At 41.7% G+C, this 17,589-nt stretch overlaps 1 pseudogene; it reads right to left on the bottom strand.

The window, feature by feature from the left end:
• The window catches only part of LOC135525444 (mitochondrial amidoxime-reducing component 1-like), a 33,084-nt pseudogene extending 16,827 nt beyond the window's left edge, over window positions 1-16,257 (bottom strand).
• Between the last annotated feature and the right edge of the window lie 1,332 nt (window positions 16,258-17,589).

Here is a 17,589-nt window from a genome sequence, read left to right as displayed (position 1 = left end):
CTCTCCTGTAAAGTAGTAACGTCCGTCACACTGAGGGGGAAAGGTGTTTTTGTGTCTTCTTCACGACTGTATTGGACTGTGTGGACCATGTTAATTCCTTAGTGATGTGGACACTCAGTCGTGGGTGAACAGGGAGTAGAGGAGGGGACTAAGCACGTACCCACGAGGTTCCCGTGTTGACGGTCAGCGTGGCGGATGTGTTGTTGCCTACCCTCACCACCTGGGGGCGGCCCGTCAGGAAATCCAGGATCCAGTTTCAGAGGGAGGTGTTCAGGTCCTGAGATTAGTGATGAGCTTTGTGGGCACTATGGTGTTGAAAGCTGAGCGGTCGTCAATGAACAGCATTCTCACATAGGTATTCCTCTTGTCCAGGTGTGGAGAGCAATAGAGATTGCGTCGTCTGTGGGTCTGTGAATTAGATCTAGGCTTTCTGGGATGATGGTGTTGATGTGACCCATGACCAGCCTTTCAAAGTATTTCATGGCTACAGAGGTGAGTGCTACGGGGCCATAGTCACTTAGACAGGTTACCTTGGTGTTCTTGGGCACGGGACTATGGTGGTCTATTTGTTGGTAGTACAGACTGGGTCAGGTTGAGACATGTAGGTACTACAGACTGGGTCAGGTTGAGACATGTATGTATTCCAGACTGGATCAGGGAGAGGTTGAGACATGTAGGTATTACAGACTGGATCAGGGAGAGGTTGAGACATGTAGGTATTACAGACTGGGTCAGGGAGAGGTTGAGACATGTAGGTATTACAGACTGGGTCAGGTTGAGACATGTAGGTATTCCAGACTGGGTCAGGGAGAGGTTGAGACATGTAGGTATTACAGACAGGGACAGGTTGAGACATGTAGGTATTACAGACTGGGTCAGGGAGAGGTTGAAAATGTCAGTGAAGACACTTGACATCTGATCAGCAGCGTATGTTCTGAGTTTGCAACCTGGTAATCCAGCTGGCCCCGCAGCCTTGTGAATGTTAATCTCTTTAAAGGTTTTACTCACATCGGCTACAGAGAGCAAGATCACAGTCGTCAGGAACAGCTGGTGCTCTGATGCATGGTTCCAGTGTTTCTTGCTTCGAAGCGAGTATAGAAGGAATTTAGCTCGTCTGATAAACTCGCGCGACTTGGCAGCTCGCGGCTGGGTTTCCATTTGTAATCCGTGATAGTTTCAAAGCCCTGTCACATGCGACGAGCGTCAGACCCGATGTAGTATTGGTCTTAGTCCTGTATTGAAGACCCCACTGAGGTCAGAAGTCCTCTTTTAAAAAAGGGAGGAAATGCAAGTGTGGAATAAGCATAACTTCACTATGTTAATCAAACCCATCAACTAAGTCATAAAGTGATAACTAAGGTATTAAGACAAACAAACCTTTGTCCTTGATCACTTTAATGTTCCTGCAATTTTCTCTCTGGCTGGAGCAGCCTACTACTTTGAATGATAAAATATATTAAAATCTATCCACCACCTGAGCTGTTACCTTTTCATTGCGAGGAAAGAGAGCCTCGCAATCCGCTGATCTCCTGTGTGTCATGTGGGGTTCAAAGTGCACCAGGCGATAGGTTTTACCTGCCCCCAGGTAGCGGGTCAGCCAGCTAGACGCCTTCTCCACAGTCCCTGCCCTGGATGTCTGTACTAAACACTCTGGGACACAGACAGAAGGGTTAAGACACTTCCTGCTGACACAGACAAAAGGGTTAAGACACTTCCTGCTGACACAGACAAAAGGGTTAAGACACTTCCTGCTGACACAGACAAAAGGGTTAAGACACTTCCTGCTGACACAGACAAAAGGGTTAAGACACTTCCTGCTGACACAGACAAAAGGGTTAAGACACTTCCTGCTGACACAGACAAAAGGGTTAAGACACTTCCTGCTGACACAGACAAAAGGGTTAAGACACTTCCTGCTGACACAGACAAAAGAGGACAGAATGGACACTTTCTCCTGGTTAAGACACTTCCTGCTGACACAGACAAAAGGGTTAAGACACTTCCTGCTGACACAGACAAAAGGGTTAAGACACTTCCTGCTGACACAGACAAAAGGGTTAAGACACTTCCTGCTGACACAGACAAAAGGGTTAAGACACTTCCTGCTGACACAGACAAAAGGGTTAAGACACTTCCTGCTGACACAGACAAAAGGGTTAAGACACTTCCTGCTGACACAGACAGAAGAGTTAAGACACTTCCTGCTGACACAGACAAAAGGGTTAAGACACTTCCTGCTGACACAGACAAAAGGGTTAAGACACTTCCTGCTGACACAGACAGAAGGGTTAAGACACTTCCTGCTGACACAGACAGAAGGGTTAAGACACTTCCTGCTGACACAGACAGAAGCGTTAAGACACTTCCTGCTGACACAGAGAGAAGCGTTAAGACACTTCCTGCTGACACAGACAGAAGCGTTAAGACACTTCCTGCTGACACAGACAAAAGGGTTAATGACTGGGTCAGGGAGAGGTTGAGTGAAGACACTTGACACTTCCTGCTGACACAGACAAAAGGGTTAAGACACTTCCTGCTGACACAGACAGAAGGATTAAGACACTTCCTGCTGACACAGACAAAAGGATTAAGACACTTCCTGCTGACACAGACAAAAGGTTAAGACACTTCCTGCTGACACAGACAAAAGGGTTAAGACACTTCCTGCTGACACAGACAAAAATGCAAGGGTTAAGACACTTCCTGCTGACACAGACAGAAGGGTTAAGACACTTCCTGCTGACATGACAGAAGGGTTAAACACTTCCTGCTGACACAGACAGAAGCGTTAAGACACTTCCTGCTGACACAGACAGAAGCGTTAAGACACTTCCTGCTGACACAGACAAAAGGGTTAAGACACTTCCTGCTGACACAGACAAAAGGGTTAAGACACTTCCTGCTGACACAGACAAAAGGGTTAAGACACTTCCTGCTGACACAGACAGAAGCGTTAAGACACTTCCTGCTGACACAGACAAAAGGGTTAAGACACTTCCTGCTGACACAGACAGAAGGGTTAAGACACTTCCTGCTGACACAGACAGAAGGGTTAGACACTTCCTGCTGACACAGACAGAAGCGTTAAGACACTTCCTGCTGACACAGACAAAAGGGTTAAGACACTTCCTGCTGACACAGACAAAAGGGTTAAGACACTTCCTGCTGACACAGACAAAAGGGTTAAGACACTTCCTGCTGACACAGACAGAAGGGTTAGACACTTCCTGCTGACACAGACAGAAGGGTTAAGACACTTCCTGCTGACACAGACAGAAGGGTTAAGACACTTCCTGCTGACACAGACAAAAGGGTTAAGACACTTCCTGCTGACACAGACAGAAGGGTTAAGACACTTCCTGCTGACACAGACAAAAGGGTTAAGACACTTCCTGCTGACACAGACAGAAGGGTTAAGACACTTCCTGCTGACACAGACAGAAGGGTTAAGACACTTCCTGCTGACACAGACAGAAGGGTTAGACACTATATAGAAAAATACACGTTTGAACATTTCGGGAAGAATAGACGACTGGTTCGACCAAGATTTATTTTAGTCGGGGACAGACCCTAACTACAGTACATGTCACAAGAGATTAAGTGTGTGCCAACAGGCCCCTACTCTACAACACAAAATCCATGTGTACATGTGTGTATGTTATCCGTGTGTGTGTGTATGTTATCATGTGTGTGTGTGTGTGTGTGTGTGTGTGTATGTTATCGTGTGTGTGTGTATGTTATCGTGTGTCTGTACCAATGTTTGTGTTGCTTCACAGTCCCTGCTGTTCCATAAGGTGTGACAAAACTAGGGTCTGTTGGACCTGCCTTGTTGATAGTGTTGTTAAGAAGGTAGAAACCAGGGTCTGTTGGACCTGCCTTGTTGATAGTGTTGTTAAGAAGGTAGAAACTAGGGCCTGTTGGACCTGTCTTGTTGATAGTGTTGTTAAGAAGGTAGAAACTAGGGCCTGTCTTGGACCTGTCTTGTTGATAGTGTTGTTAAGAAGGTAGAAACTAGGGCCTGTTGGACCTCCTTGTTGATAGTGCTGTTAGAAGGTAGAAACTAGGGCCTGTAGGACCTGCCTTGTTGATAGTGTTGTTAAGAAGGTAGAAACTAGGGCCTGTTGGACCTGCCTTGTTGATAGTGTTGTTAAGAAGGTAGAAACTAGGGCCTGTTGGACCTGCCTTGTTGATAGTGCTGTTAAGAAGGTAGAAACTAGGGCCCGTTGGACCTGCCTTGTTGATAGTGCTGTTAAGAAGGTAGAAACTAGGGCCAGTTGGACCTGCCTTGTTGATAGTGTTGTTAAGAAGGTAGAAACTGGTAAGAAGGTAGGGCCTGTTGGACCTGCCTTGTTGATAGTGTTGTTAAGAAGGTAGAAACTAGGGCCTGTAGGACCTGCCTTGTTGATAGTGCTGTTAAGAAGGTAGAAACTAGGGCCTGTTGGACCTGCCTTGTTGATAGTGTTGTTAAGAAGGTAGAAACTAGGGCCTGTTGGACCTGCCTTGTTGATAGTGTTGTTAAGAAGGTAGAAACTAGGGCCTGTAGGACCTGCCTTGTTGATAGTGTTGTTAAGAAGGTAGAAACTAGGGTCTGTTGGACCTGCCTTGTTGATAGGGTTGTTAAGAAGGTAGAAACTAGGGCCTGTAGGACCTGCCTTGTTGATAGTGTTGTTAAGAAGGTAGAAACTAGGGCCTGTAGGACCTGCCTTGTTGATAGTGTTGTTAAGAAGGTAGAAACTAGGGCCTGTAGGACCTGTCTTGTTGATAGTATTGTTAAGAAGGTAGAAACTAGGGCCTGTAGGACCTGCCTTGTTGATAGGGTTGTTAAGAAGGTAGAAACTAGGGCCTGTAGGACCATCCTTGTTGATAGTGTTGTTAAGAAGGTAGAAACTAGGGCCTGTAGGACCTGCCTTGTTGATAGTGCTGTTAAGAAGGCAGAGCAGTGCTTTATTATGGACAGACTTCTCCCCATCTTAGCTACTGTTGTATCAACATGTTTTGACCCATGACAGTTTACAGTCCAGGGTTACTCCAAGCAGTTTAGTCACCTCAACTTGCTCAATTTCTACATTATTCATTACAATGTTTAGCTAAGGTTTAGGGTTTAGTGAGTGATTTGTCCCAAATACAACGCATTCAGTTTTTTTTTTTATAGTTAGGACTAACTTCTTCCTTGCCACCCAATATTTAGGACTATGTTGTTCCACTCTGAAACTAACTGGAGCTCTTTGTTAAGTGTTGCAGTCATTTCAGTTGCTGTGGTAGCTGACGTCTATAGTGTTGAGTCATCCACATACACAGACACACTGGCTTTACGCAAAGCCCAGTGGCATGTCATTAGTAACACATACCTGCAGTCAATGACAGGGTTGTCGGGCTGCAGTAGGGGGAACCTGAGCTCCTCCATGTCTGGTCCGTTCAGACACGTCTGCCCCCCCTCGCTGGTCAGAGATACCAGAACAAGGCGAGGCTCCTGTCTGCCCGTCACGAAATGACCATCTTCAGTGATCACCAGCCAGTGCCTGCAGGAATGGGACGGCAGGGTAGCCTAGTGGTTAGAGCGTTGGACTAGTAACCGGAAGGTTGAGAGTTCAAACCCCTGAGCTGACAAGGTACAAATCTGTCGTTCTGCCCCTGAACAGGCAGTTAAACCCACTGTTCCTAGGCAATCATTGAAAATGAGAATTTGTTCTTAAGTTCTTAACTGACTTGCCTAGTTCAATAAAGATTTTTAAAAAAGGGCATTTCATCTTCCAGTAGCTGTGTACGACAGGCACAAAACAGCGCAGCGTTCTCCACTGCCTTGACCGGCAGCATTTTAATTTACAGGACATTTGAGGACGTGTAACAGGACCCATATCCATGATTAGGGCATCCACCCCGTAGGGAATAGGGCACTACTTTAGACCAGGGCCCATAGGGAATAGGGCACTACTTTAGACCAGGGCCCATAGGGAGTAGGGCACTACTTTAGACCAGGGCCCATAGGGAGTAGGGCACTACTTTAGACCAGGGCCCATAGGGAATAGGGCACTACTTTAGACCAGGGCCCATAGGGAGTAGGGCACTACTTTAGACCAGGGCCCATAGGGAATAGGGCACTACTTTAGACCAGCTTGAAGCTTGAAGACGTTAGAGTAAGTGTCCACGGGGCCTCCCGATTGGTTAAAGCTGTCATTAAGGCAAAGGGTGGCTACTTTGAAGAATCTCAAATATATTTTGATTTGTTTAACACTTTTTTTTGGTTACTACATGATTCCATGTGTTATTTCATAGTGTTGATGTCTTCACTATTATTCTACAATGTAGAAAATAGTAAAAATAAAGGAAAACCCTGGAATGAGTAGATGTGTCCAAACGTTTGACTGGTACTGTCCACTGAATATAAACGCAACAGGTAAAGTGTTGGTCCCATGGTTCATGAACTGAAATAAAATATACCAGAAATGTTTCATATGCACAAAAAGCTTATTGATTTCAAATTTTGTGCACAAATTTGTTTACATCCCTGTTAGTGAGCATTTCTCCTTTGCCAAGATAATCCATCCACCCTGACAGGTATGGCATATCAATAATCAGATTTAAACAGCATGATCATTACACAGGTGCACCTTGTGCTGGGGACAATAAAAGGCCAGTTTAAAATGTGCAGAAGCTTGTCGCCTTGCCTTCCCGCGGAGACATGAGCATCTGTCATTATATTCAGATCTCTGGTGTAAATGTGAAGGTGTCCAGCGGAGTGAAGGAAACGAGACCAAAAAAGACACCATGAGAACAAGTCGGACGTAAACGCTCAGAAAAACTAAAAATAACAAAATCTTGATTCTTGTGATACAGGAATTTGGAATATCGTGTAAAAATATTTGAATGAATTCAACATATGGAGCATCTGGAATGTATTTAGACCCCTCGACTTTTTCCACATTGTTACGTAACAGCCTTATTCTAACAAATATATTTGTTTTTTTTTATCTAAAACACAATACCTCCATAATGACAGTCTGAAAAAAAGTGTAAGAAATTTTGGCAGATGTATTAAAAATGGTAAACAGAAACACCTTATTTACATAAGTATTCAGACCCTTTACTATGAGACTCTACATTGAGCTCAGGTGCATCCTGTTTCCATTGATCATCCCTTGAGATGTTTCTACAACTTGATTTAGCTGTGGTAAATTAAATTAATTGGACATGATTTGGAAAGGTACACACCTGTCTATATAAGGTCCCACAGTTGACAGTGCATTTGCATGTCAGAGCAAAAACCAAGCCATGAGATCGGCGGAATTGTCTGTAGAGCTCTGAGGCAGGATTGTGTCGAGGCACAGATCTGGGGAAGGGTACCAAAACATTTCTGCAGCATTGAAGGTCCCCAAGAACCCAGTGGCCTCCATCATACTTAAATGGAAAATGTTTGGAACCACCAAGACTCTTCCTCGAGCTGTCCGGTCAAACTGAGCAATCAGAGGAGAAGTGCATTGGTCAGGGAGGTGACCAAGAACCCAATGGTCACTCTGACAGAGCTCCAGAGTTCCTCTGTGGAGATGGGAGAACCTTCCAGAAGGACAAGCATCTCTGCAGCACTCCACCAATCAGGCCTTCATGGTAGAGTGGCCAGACGGAAGCCACTCTTCAGTAAAAGGATGCTCTCAAATTGTGGCATCTGTAGAAATGTGTGAGTGTTTCCGATGACAAGCCACATTTCTTTAGCCTCCTGGGGATGAAGAGGCGCTGTTGCGCCTTCTTCACCACACTGTCTGTGTGAGTGGACCATTTCAGTTTGTCCGTGATGTCTACTGTACGTCGAGGAACTTGAAACTTTCCACCTTCTCCACTGCTGTCCCGTCGATGTGGATAGGGGGGATGCTCCCTCTGCTGTTTCCTGAAGTCCACGATCATCTCCTTTGTTTTGTTTACGTTGAGTGAGAGGTTGTTTTCCTGACGCCACAATCCGAGTGCCCTCACCTCCCATTATGGGCTATTGTGTGTAGATTGACGAGGGGGAAAAAACGATTGAATCAATTTTTCACATTAAGTTTTTTTGTAACAAAATGTGGGAAAAGTTAAGGGGTCTGAATACTTCCTGATTATTGCCCCGTCTGTTACTTAATACAGCTCCAATGTGTTTACAGTGTAAACTTAATACAGCAGTGTTTACAGTGTAAAGCGTCTGTTACTTAATACAGCTCCAATGTGTTTACAGTGTAAAGCAGCCGTCTGTTACTTAATACAGCTCCAATGTGTTTACAGTGTAAAGCAGCCGTCTGTTACTTAATACAGCTCCAATGTGTTTACAGTGTAAAGCAGCCGTCTGTTACTTAATACAGCTCCAATGTGTTTACAGTGTAAAGCAGCCGTCTGTTACTTAATACAGCTCCAATGTGTTTACAGTGTAAAGCAGCCGTCTGTTACTTAATACAGCTCCAATGTGTTTACAGTGTAAAGCAGCCGTCTGTTACTTAATACAGCTCCAATGTGTTTACAGTGTAAAGCTGCCGTCTGTTACTTAATACAGCTCCAATGTGTTTACAGTGTAAAGCAGCCGTCTGTTACTTAATACAGCTCCAATGTGTTTACAGTGTAAAGCAGCCGTTACTTAATACAGCTCCAATTACTTAATACAGCAGCTCCAATGTGTTTACAGTGTAAAGCGGTTGTCTGTTACTTAATACAGCTCCAATGTGTTTACAGTGTAAAGCAGCCGTCTGTTACTTAATACAGCTCCAATGTGTTTACAGTGTAAAGCAGCCGTCTGTTACTTAATACAGCTCCAATGTGTTTACAGTGTAAAGCAATGTGTTTACCGTCTGTTACTTAATACAGCTCCAATGTGTTTACAGTGTAAAGCTGCCGTCTGTTACTTAATACAGCTCCAATGTGTTTACAGTGTAAAGCAGCCGTCTGTTACTTAATACAGCTCCAATGTGTTTACAGTGTAAAGCAGCCGTCTGTTACTTAATACAGCTCCAATGTGTTTACAGTGTAAAGCAGCCGTCTGTTACTTAATACAGCTCCAATGTGTTTACAGTGTAAAGCAGCCGTCTGTTACTTAATACAGCTCCAATGTGTTTACAGTGTAAAGCAGCCGTCTGTGTAAAGCAGCCGTCTGTTACTTAATACAGCTCCAATGTGTTTACAGTGTAAAGCAGCCGTCTGTTACTTAATACAGCTCCAATGTGTTTACAGTGTAAAGCAGCCAATGTGTCTGTTACTTAATACAGCTCCAATGTGTTTACAGTGTAAAGCAGCCGTCTGTTACTTAATACAGCTCCAATGTGTTTACAGTGTAAAGCAGCCGTCTGTTACTTAATACAGCTCCAATGTGTTTACAGTGTAAAGCAGCCGTCTGTTACTTAATACAGCTCCAATGTGTTTACAGTGTAAAGCAGCCGTCTGTTACTTAATACAGCTCCAATGTGTTTACAGTGTAAAGCAGCCGTCTGTTACTTAATACAGCTCCAATGTGTTTACAGTGTAAAGCAGCCGTCTGTTACTTAATACAGCTCCAATGTGTTTACAGTGTAAAGCAGCCGTGTGTTTACTGTTACTTAATACAGCTCCAATGTGTTTACAGTGTAAAGCAGCCGTCTGTTACTTAATACAGCTCCAATGTGTTTACAGTGTAAAGCAGCCGTCTGTTACTTAATACAGCTCCAATGTGTTTACAGTGTAAAGCAGCCGTCTGTTACTTAATACAGCTCCAATGTGTTTACAGTGTAAAGCTCCAGCCGTCTGTTACTTAATACAGCTCCAATGTGTTTACAGTGTAAAGCAGCCGTCTGTTACTTAATACAGCTCCAATGTGTTTACAGTGTAAAGCAGCCGTCTGTTACTTAATACAGCTCCAATGTGTTTACAGTGTAAAGCAGCCTGTCTGTTAGCTTAATACAGCTCCAATGTGTTTACAGTGTAAAGCAGCCGTCTGTTACTTAATACAGCTCCAATGTGTTTACAGTGTAAAGCTGCCGTCTGTTACTTAATACAGCTCCAATGTGTTTACAGTGTAAAGCAGCCGTCTGTTACTTAATACAGCTCCAATGTGTTTACAGTGTAAAGCAGCCGTCTGTTACTTAATACAGCTCCAGTGTATACAGTGTAAAGCTGTCGTCTGTTACTTAATACAGCTCCAATGTGTTTACAGTGTAAAGCTACCGTCTGTTACTTAATACAGCTCCAATGTGTTTACAGTGTAAAGCAGTCTGTTACTTAATACAGCTCCAATGTGTTTACTGTTACTTAACTTACAGCTCCAATGTGTTTACAGTGTAAAGCAGCCGTCTGTTACTTAATACAGCTCCAATGTGTTTACAGTGTAAAGCAGCCGTCTGTTACTACAGCTAATGTGTTTACAGCTCCAATGTGTTTACAGTGTAAAGCTACCGTCTGTTACTTAATACAGCTCCAATGTGTTTACAGTGTAAAGCTGCCGTCTGTTACTTAATACAGCTCCAATGTGTTTACAGTGTAAAGCAGACGTCTGTTACTTAATACAGCTCCAATGTGTTTACATTACATTACATTTAAGTCCAAGCAGCGCTCTTATCCAGCTCCACTGTTTACAAATGTAAAGCTACCGTCTGTTACTTAATACAGCTCCAATGTGTTTACAGTGTAAAGCTACCGTCTGTTACTTAATACAGCTCCAATGTGTTTACAGTGTAAAGCAGCAGTCTGTTACTTAATACAGCTCCAATGTGTTTACAGTGTAAAGCAGCCGTCTGTTACTTAATACAGCTCCAATGTGTTTACAGTGTAAAGCAGCCGTCTGTTACTTAATACAGCTCCAATGTGTTTACAGTGTAAAGCGGTTGTCTGTTACTTAATACAGCTCCAATGTGTTTACAGTGTAAAGCAGCCGTCTGTTACTTAATACAGCTCCAATGTGTTTACAGTGTAAAGCAGCCGTCTGTTACTTAATACAGCTCCAATGTGTTTACAGTGTAAAGCTACCAGCTCTGTTACTTAATACAGCTCCAATGTGTTTACAGTGTAAAGCAGCCGTCTGTTACTTAATACAGCTCCAATGTGTTTACAGTGTAAAGCAGCCGTCTGTTACTTAATACAGCTCCAATGTGTTTACAGTGTAAAGCTACCGTCTGTTACTTAATACAGCTCCAATGTGTTTACAGTGTAAAGCTACCGTCTGTTACTTAATACAGCTCCAATGTGTTTACAGTGTAAAGCTACCGTCTGTTACTTAATACAGCTCCAATGTGTTTACAGTGTAAAGCTGCCGTCTGTTACTTAATACAGCTCCAATGTGTTTACAGTGTAAACAGCTCCAATGTGTTTACTGTTACTTAATACAGCTCCAATGTGTTTACAGTGTAAAGCTACCGTCTGTTACTTAATACAGCTCCAATGTGTTTACAGTGTAAAGCAGCCGTCTGTTACTTAATACAGCTCCAATGTGTATATTACATTACATTACATTTAAGTCATTTAGCAGACGCTCTTATCCAGAGCGACTTACAAATGTAAAGCTACCGTCTGTTACTTAATACAGCTCCAATGTGTTTACAGTGTAAAGCTACCGTCTGTTACTTAATACAGCTCCAATGTGTTTACAGTGTAAAGCTACCGTCTGTTACTTAATACAGCTCCAATGTGTTTACAGTGTAAAGCAGCAGTCTGTTACTTAATACAGCTCCAATGTGTATACAGTGTAAAGCAGCAGTCTGTTACTTAATACAGCTCCAATGTGTATACAGTGTAAAGCAGCCGTCTGTTACTTAATACAGCTCCAATGTGTTTACAGTGTAAAGCGGTTGTCTGTTACTTAATACAGCTCCAATGTGTATTACAGTGTAAAAAGCAGCCGTCTGTTACTTAATACAGCTCCAATGTGTTTACAGTGTAAAGCTTTATTCTGGAACATTCTAATGCCTTGATTTGATCTGTTAAATACAGCTCCAGTGAAATGATTGAAAACTTCATGTAAAGCGCCGTTCACCTCCAGATTGGAAACATTTGTTGTGATATTGTGTATAAAGAAAGACACAACTTTACAATTTAAAATGACTGAAATGGTATACAATTCTGTAAAGCGTATTGTTAGTTTTGGTATTTTGTCTCAGTGTAAAGCTACCGTCTGTTACTTATATAACTGAGACTATTTTACAGCTCCAATGTAAGAGAACATTTATCCTTTAACATTTAATGTGTTCTCTTGAGATGAAAGTGTTATGTACAGTTGTACTAATACGCTCCAGATATGAATTGCCACAATGTTTGTTTACTTCAAATTATGTATTTTATTAAAATACATAATAATATTATTACAAAAATGAAGTTCTAAGCTGACATATGGAGTTGTTTTAAGTTAGCTAAATGATCCTTGGTATGACTATTTGACTTTGAATGTTAAGACCCCTTAAGGTGTCAACGGATACAAAAACTTTATTAGATGAAACATTGAATGTAGAATTACTGCTATTAGCCGCTAGAAACACATTTAACAGATTCACTACATGAAATAACACAGTCATTACTGCTATTAGCCAATAGAAACACATTTAACAGATAGTCCTTACTGCTATTAGCCCATAGAAACACATTAAATAACAGATCGTCCTTACTGCTATTAGCCAATAGAAACGCATTGAATAACAGATTGTCACGAATCCCGTTTCCTGAGTCTGTTTTTTGCCTGTGTTCTGTCCTGGAGTGTTTTTTCCGGCGTCCTGGAACGCACCCTGTCTGGTTGCCGGGCAATGTAGCCAGTTGGGAGTTCTGATTACCCGCACCTGTATCCCATCAGCTATCTGCACACCTGGTTCTGATCATCATCTCTCTTCATAAGCCCGGACCTGACATCCATTCCCTGCCGGATCGTTAGCCATGAACAGTATGTCGTGCCATAGTATCAGCCTCAAGTTGGATAGAATTTGTTTTGTTGTTTTTTTACGTATTGCTTGCTTTAATGCCTTAAACTTACCTCCGTTTGTTCTGTCTTCAGTTACTTAATACACTCCAATGTGTTTACAGGATCATTTACCCCATTCCCGCCTGGTCGTCGGAGAATTCCGCTGTAAAGCCCCTTATTGTGTATCCACCTGTTTAATCACATCAACTCACCAGCCCAATGCTGTCCGCTATCCCATTGGATCCACCCTATTTAATCACATCAACTCACCACCTCCCAGATTGGAAACATTTGTCACAACTTTACGACACCTGGATATTTTGGATTTTGTCTACCCTGAGACTATCAAGTAAGAGAACATTTATCCTTTAACATTTAATGTAGATGATAAATACTACACCTTCTTCCTAATAATATTATTACAAAAATCTCCATATGGTCTGCTTCTGGATGAAACATTGAATGTTTTAACAGATTCACTACATGAAATAACAGTCATTACTGCTATTAGCCAATATAAACACATTAAATAACAGATAGGCCTTACTGCTATTAGCCCATAGAAACACATTGAATAACAGAGTCCTTACTGATTTTAGATGAAACATTGCCCATGAAACACATTGACAACAGATAGTCCTTACTGCTATTAGTCCATAGAAACACATTGAATAACAGATAGTCCTTACTGCTATTAGCCCATAGAAACACATTGAATAACAGATAGTCCTTAACTGTCTTATTAGCCCATAGAAACACATTGAATAACAGATAGTCCTTACTGCTATTAGCCCATAGAAACACATTGAATAACAGATAGTCCTTACTGCTATTAGCCCATAGAAACACATTGAATAACAGATAGTCCTTACTGCTAATAGCCCATAGAAACACATTGAATAACAGCTAGTCCTTACTGCTATTAGCCCATAGAAACACATTGAATAACAGTCCTTACTGCTATTAGCCCATAGAAACACATTGAATAACAGATAGTCCTTACTGCTATTAGAAACACATTGTATAACAGTCCTTACTGCTATTAGCCCATAGAAACACATTGAATAACAGATAGTCCTTACTGCTATTAGCCCATAGAAACACATTGAATAACAGATGGTCCTTACTGCTATTAGCCCATAGAAACACATTGAATAACAGATAGTCCTTACTGCTATTAGCCCATAGAAACACATTGAATAACAGATAGTCCTTACTGCTATTAGCCCATAGAAACACATTGAATAACAGATAGTCCTTACTGCTATTAGTCCATAGAAACACATTGAATAACAGATAGTCCCAAAAGGAAGTTTGTTCTGAAGTATCTGTCCTGTTGACATGTATTTATCCCCTTATTTTAAGCACTGAACCATCTACATACAGTACCAGTCAAAAGTTTGGACACACCTCCTCATTCAAGCGTTTTTTTTTTTTTACTATTATCTTCATTGTAGAATAATAGTGAAGACATCAAAACTATGAAATAACACACATGAAATCATGTAGTAAACAAAAAAAAGTGTTAAGCAAATCAAAATATATTTTATATATTTGAGATTCTTTAAAGTAGACAACTTTTTGCCTTGATGACCGCTTTGCACAAAGAGAAATTGTCACCCTGTGGCACAAACTCCCAGAAAGTTCTGGTACACTGTCTTGTCTCGGTTACTGTAGGCTATCTGAAATTAAATGTAGGCCTATCAGGGGCTATAGGCTACCTGCCTTTATCTACTCAAAACCACATTACAATCATAAACCCAGATTTTAGTCAATAGCCTATGTCTATTGAAATGAAAAGTCAATCTCGCAAATGGGCCATTTTATAACGGTTTGTAGTCTTAACATGTCACATAATAACGGCACAATTGGCAGGAAAAAAGCCTAACATTCGTTTATTTTTATGTTCATCCAAGTGTTTTTTGCTCGTGAGATTTTGAAATCCTCTGTCAAACTTTCATCACTCAAACTCTCCTGTCGGATTTATCTATAGCTGACCAACATGCGCAAAGGCGATTTATTTACAATTATAAACCTGGTTTGAGCTCTGAATGCTGATTGGCCTGAAAGCCGTGGTATATGTGACGTATTGCTTAATCGTAGCAGTCAAACGAGTTAAATGGACATCCATTGATGGAAAATGATCTGGCGAGTTTATTGAGGGCAAATTATATTTTCTCTTGCCACATTTAAATTCCTTTATTATGTAATCTTATAGCTTGCAATAAATATTATTTTGAGGAAACACACAATGTTGCTTCTAAAGTTGTTACAAGTTACTATGATATTCATTCTTAAATGGCTCGATAACGTTGTGGAAAAAGGGGGTTTATTGTATAAAATATTGCAACTCCTCTTGCTGTGAAAATAAAATAATTGGGCTCGTTTTCATGCCTTGTGGGGAGCATTGGTCGTTGGTTTTAGAAATGTTTGCTTCACCTGACAACGCTGGGTGGTTACAACCAACCACAACCTTCCTGACAAGTTTGGATGATGATACTTGGGGACCTCCTGATTCAAAAACGGACAAACGTGCAATTTGTTCAACATGATAATCACCAATGATAATAAACCCTGGATTGCTGATGCTACATGTATTGGACTTTGAGGGACTTTGAAGCCTCTGGTCGGGCCATATTGGCACTCCGCCATAATAATAGAATTGTGCAGTATCAATTAACATGTTTCAAGGACAAAATTACATGTATTTAATGGCAGGGCGCTGGACACTGGATATCTGTGGCATTGCCATGTGGGCATTGTTCGCTCTCTTTTCATGTCCTGACAGTGAGTAAGTAGCTGTGAATGTTTTCTCAGTTATCTTGCGTAGGCTCCGGCCAGACTGGCCTGTGAGTTTGGAGTCAATACGCCGTCAAATAGAGAACTGCAATGGTCATTCTCTCATTTCTGATCTGTGGTCATAACAGTGGGTAAAAGTAGTACTGACGCCTATAAATCACTGATAATCACTTCCACGAATCAACATGTGTCACCAATTCAGCGCAGTGTCGGCCAACATTAGCCTAAACTTAATAACATTAATTTATAGTTATGAAAATAAATGCTACTGACCGATCTTGTAGTTCACCGTACTTCAAACCAATCTGTTGACATTCTGCGAGGGCCACGGACACGGCTTTCCCCGATTTCAGTGGGTGAATGAGCAGCTGTGACACAACTCCCACACGGACAACTTTCTCCGGCTTGAGAAAATACTTATACCCAAGTCCCAGTCCGACAACAGTAAGACCAGCACCTCCAGCTAACAACAGGGCTTTCTTATTCTCTGTGAACGCATTAATTAACACTTCTTTAAAATACATCTTTACTTTTCAAACGGCTCAGATGGACATTGAACCAGAGATTGTTTCGTATTGAACTTGTTAGTGAAGGGGCGGTTCTATGATGACGTCAGATAAACAGGACGAGTTCCTGGGCTCTGAATTGTACGAAGGACTAGTTCCTGGGTCCTGAATTTATAAATGGATTATTGAAGGTGCTGAAGTTGGAAGACTATCAGCTTGTTATTATAACATTATTTGCAGGCCAATTTGTACACAATAATTCTAATTATACACCGTGGTGTAAAAAATACTTTAAAGTCAAATCCAATAATATTTGTCACATGCAGATGTTAATGCGAGTGTAGCGAAATGCTTGTGTTTCTAGTTCCGACAACGCAGTAATAACCAACGAGTAACCTAACAATACCACAACTACTATCTTATACACATAAGTGTAAAGGGATAAAGAATATGTACAGATATATGAATGAGTGATGGTACAGAACGGCATAGGCAAGATGCAGTAGATGGTATCGAGTACAGTATATACATATGAGATGAGTAATGTAGGGTATGTAAACATTATATGAAGTGGCATTGTTTAAAGTGGCTAGTGATACATTTATTACATCAATTTCCATCAATTTCTATTATTAAAGTGGCTGGAGTTGATGTAACGGATGTGAAACGGCTAGTTTAGTTAGCGGTGGTGCGCGCTAAATAGCGTTTCAATCGGGGGGGCGTCACTTGCTCTGAGACCTTGAAGTAGTAGTTCCCTTTGCTCTGCAAGGGCCGTATCTTTTGTGGAGCGATGGGTAAAGATGCTTCGAGGGTGACTGTTGTTGATGTGTGCAGAGGGTTCCTGGTTCGCGCCCGGGTATGGGCGAGGGGACGGTCTAAAGTTATACTGTTACATTGAGTCAGTATGTTGGCAGCAGCCACTCAATGTTAGTGGTGGCTGTTTAACAGTCTGATGGCTGTTAGGGATTAATCAGAATTTGTTCGTAACATATGTAAGATGTTTTATATTCATCATATGTTTGTAAGTTACTTCTCATCAGAATGGTGTTTTTGTATAATACTGTGGCGAGGTTGCAGTTATCTGTTCTATGTCAAGACTAAGTTGCATGGGCCGCAGAGAGGGGAGAGGTCAAAGTGTCATCATGTGTAAACATATCTTTTGCTCCACTATGTGTGTGCCAGTCACACCATACTTTTCTCATAGGGGAAAAGGAGGATGGCAGTATCTGGAATCATTCTCATGCTCCCTTTTATCTTAACCTATAGCCTCACTCTCCTCTCCGTGAGCTTGTCCAGGATTGGTTGTATTTAGAATTGGTTGTATCTAAATGACAATTTGATATATGCCTGTTGATATGGAGGATTGGTTTATGGTTCTGGGTTTGAGAAAGGAGACAAAACTGAATGATAATTTATAGCCAA

This window comes from Oncorhynchus masou, chromosome 32 (genome assembly GCF_036934945.1).
Source record: "Oncorhynchus masou masou isolate Uvic2021 chromosome 32, UVic_Omas_1.1, whole genome shotgun sequence".
Taxonomy (NCBI): Eukaryota; Metazoa; Chordata; class Actinopteri; order Salmoniformes; family Salmonidae; genus Oncorhynchus; species Oncorhynchus masou.
This window is presented reverse-complemented; position numbering and strand designations above follow the sequence as displayed.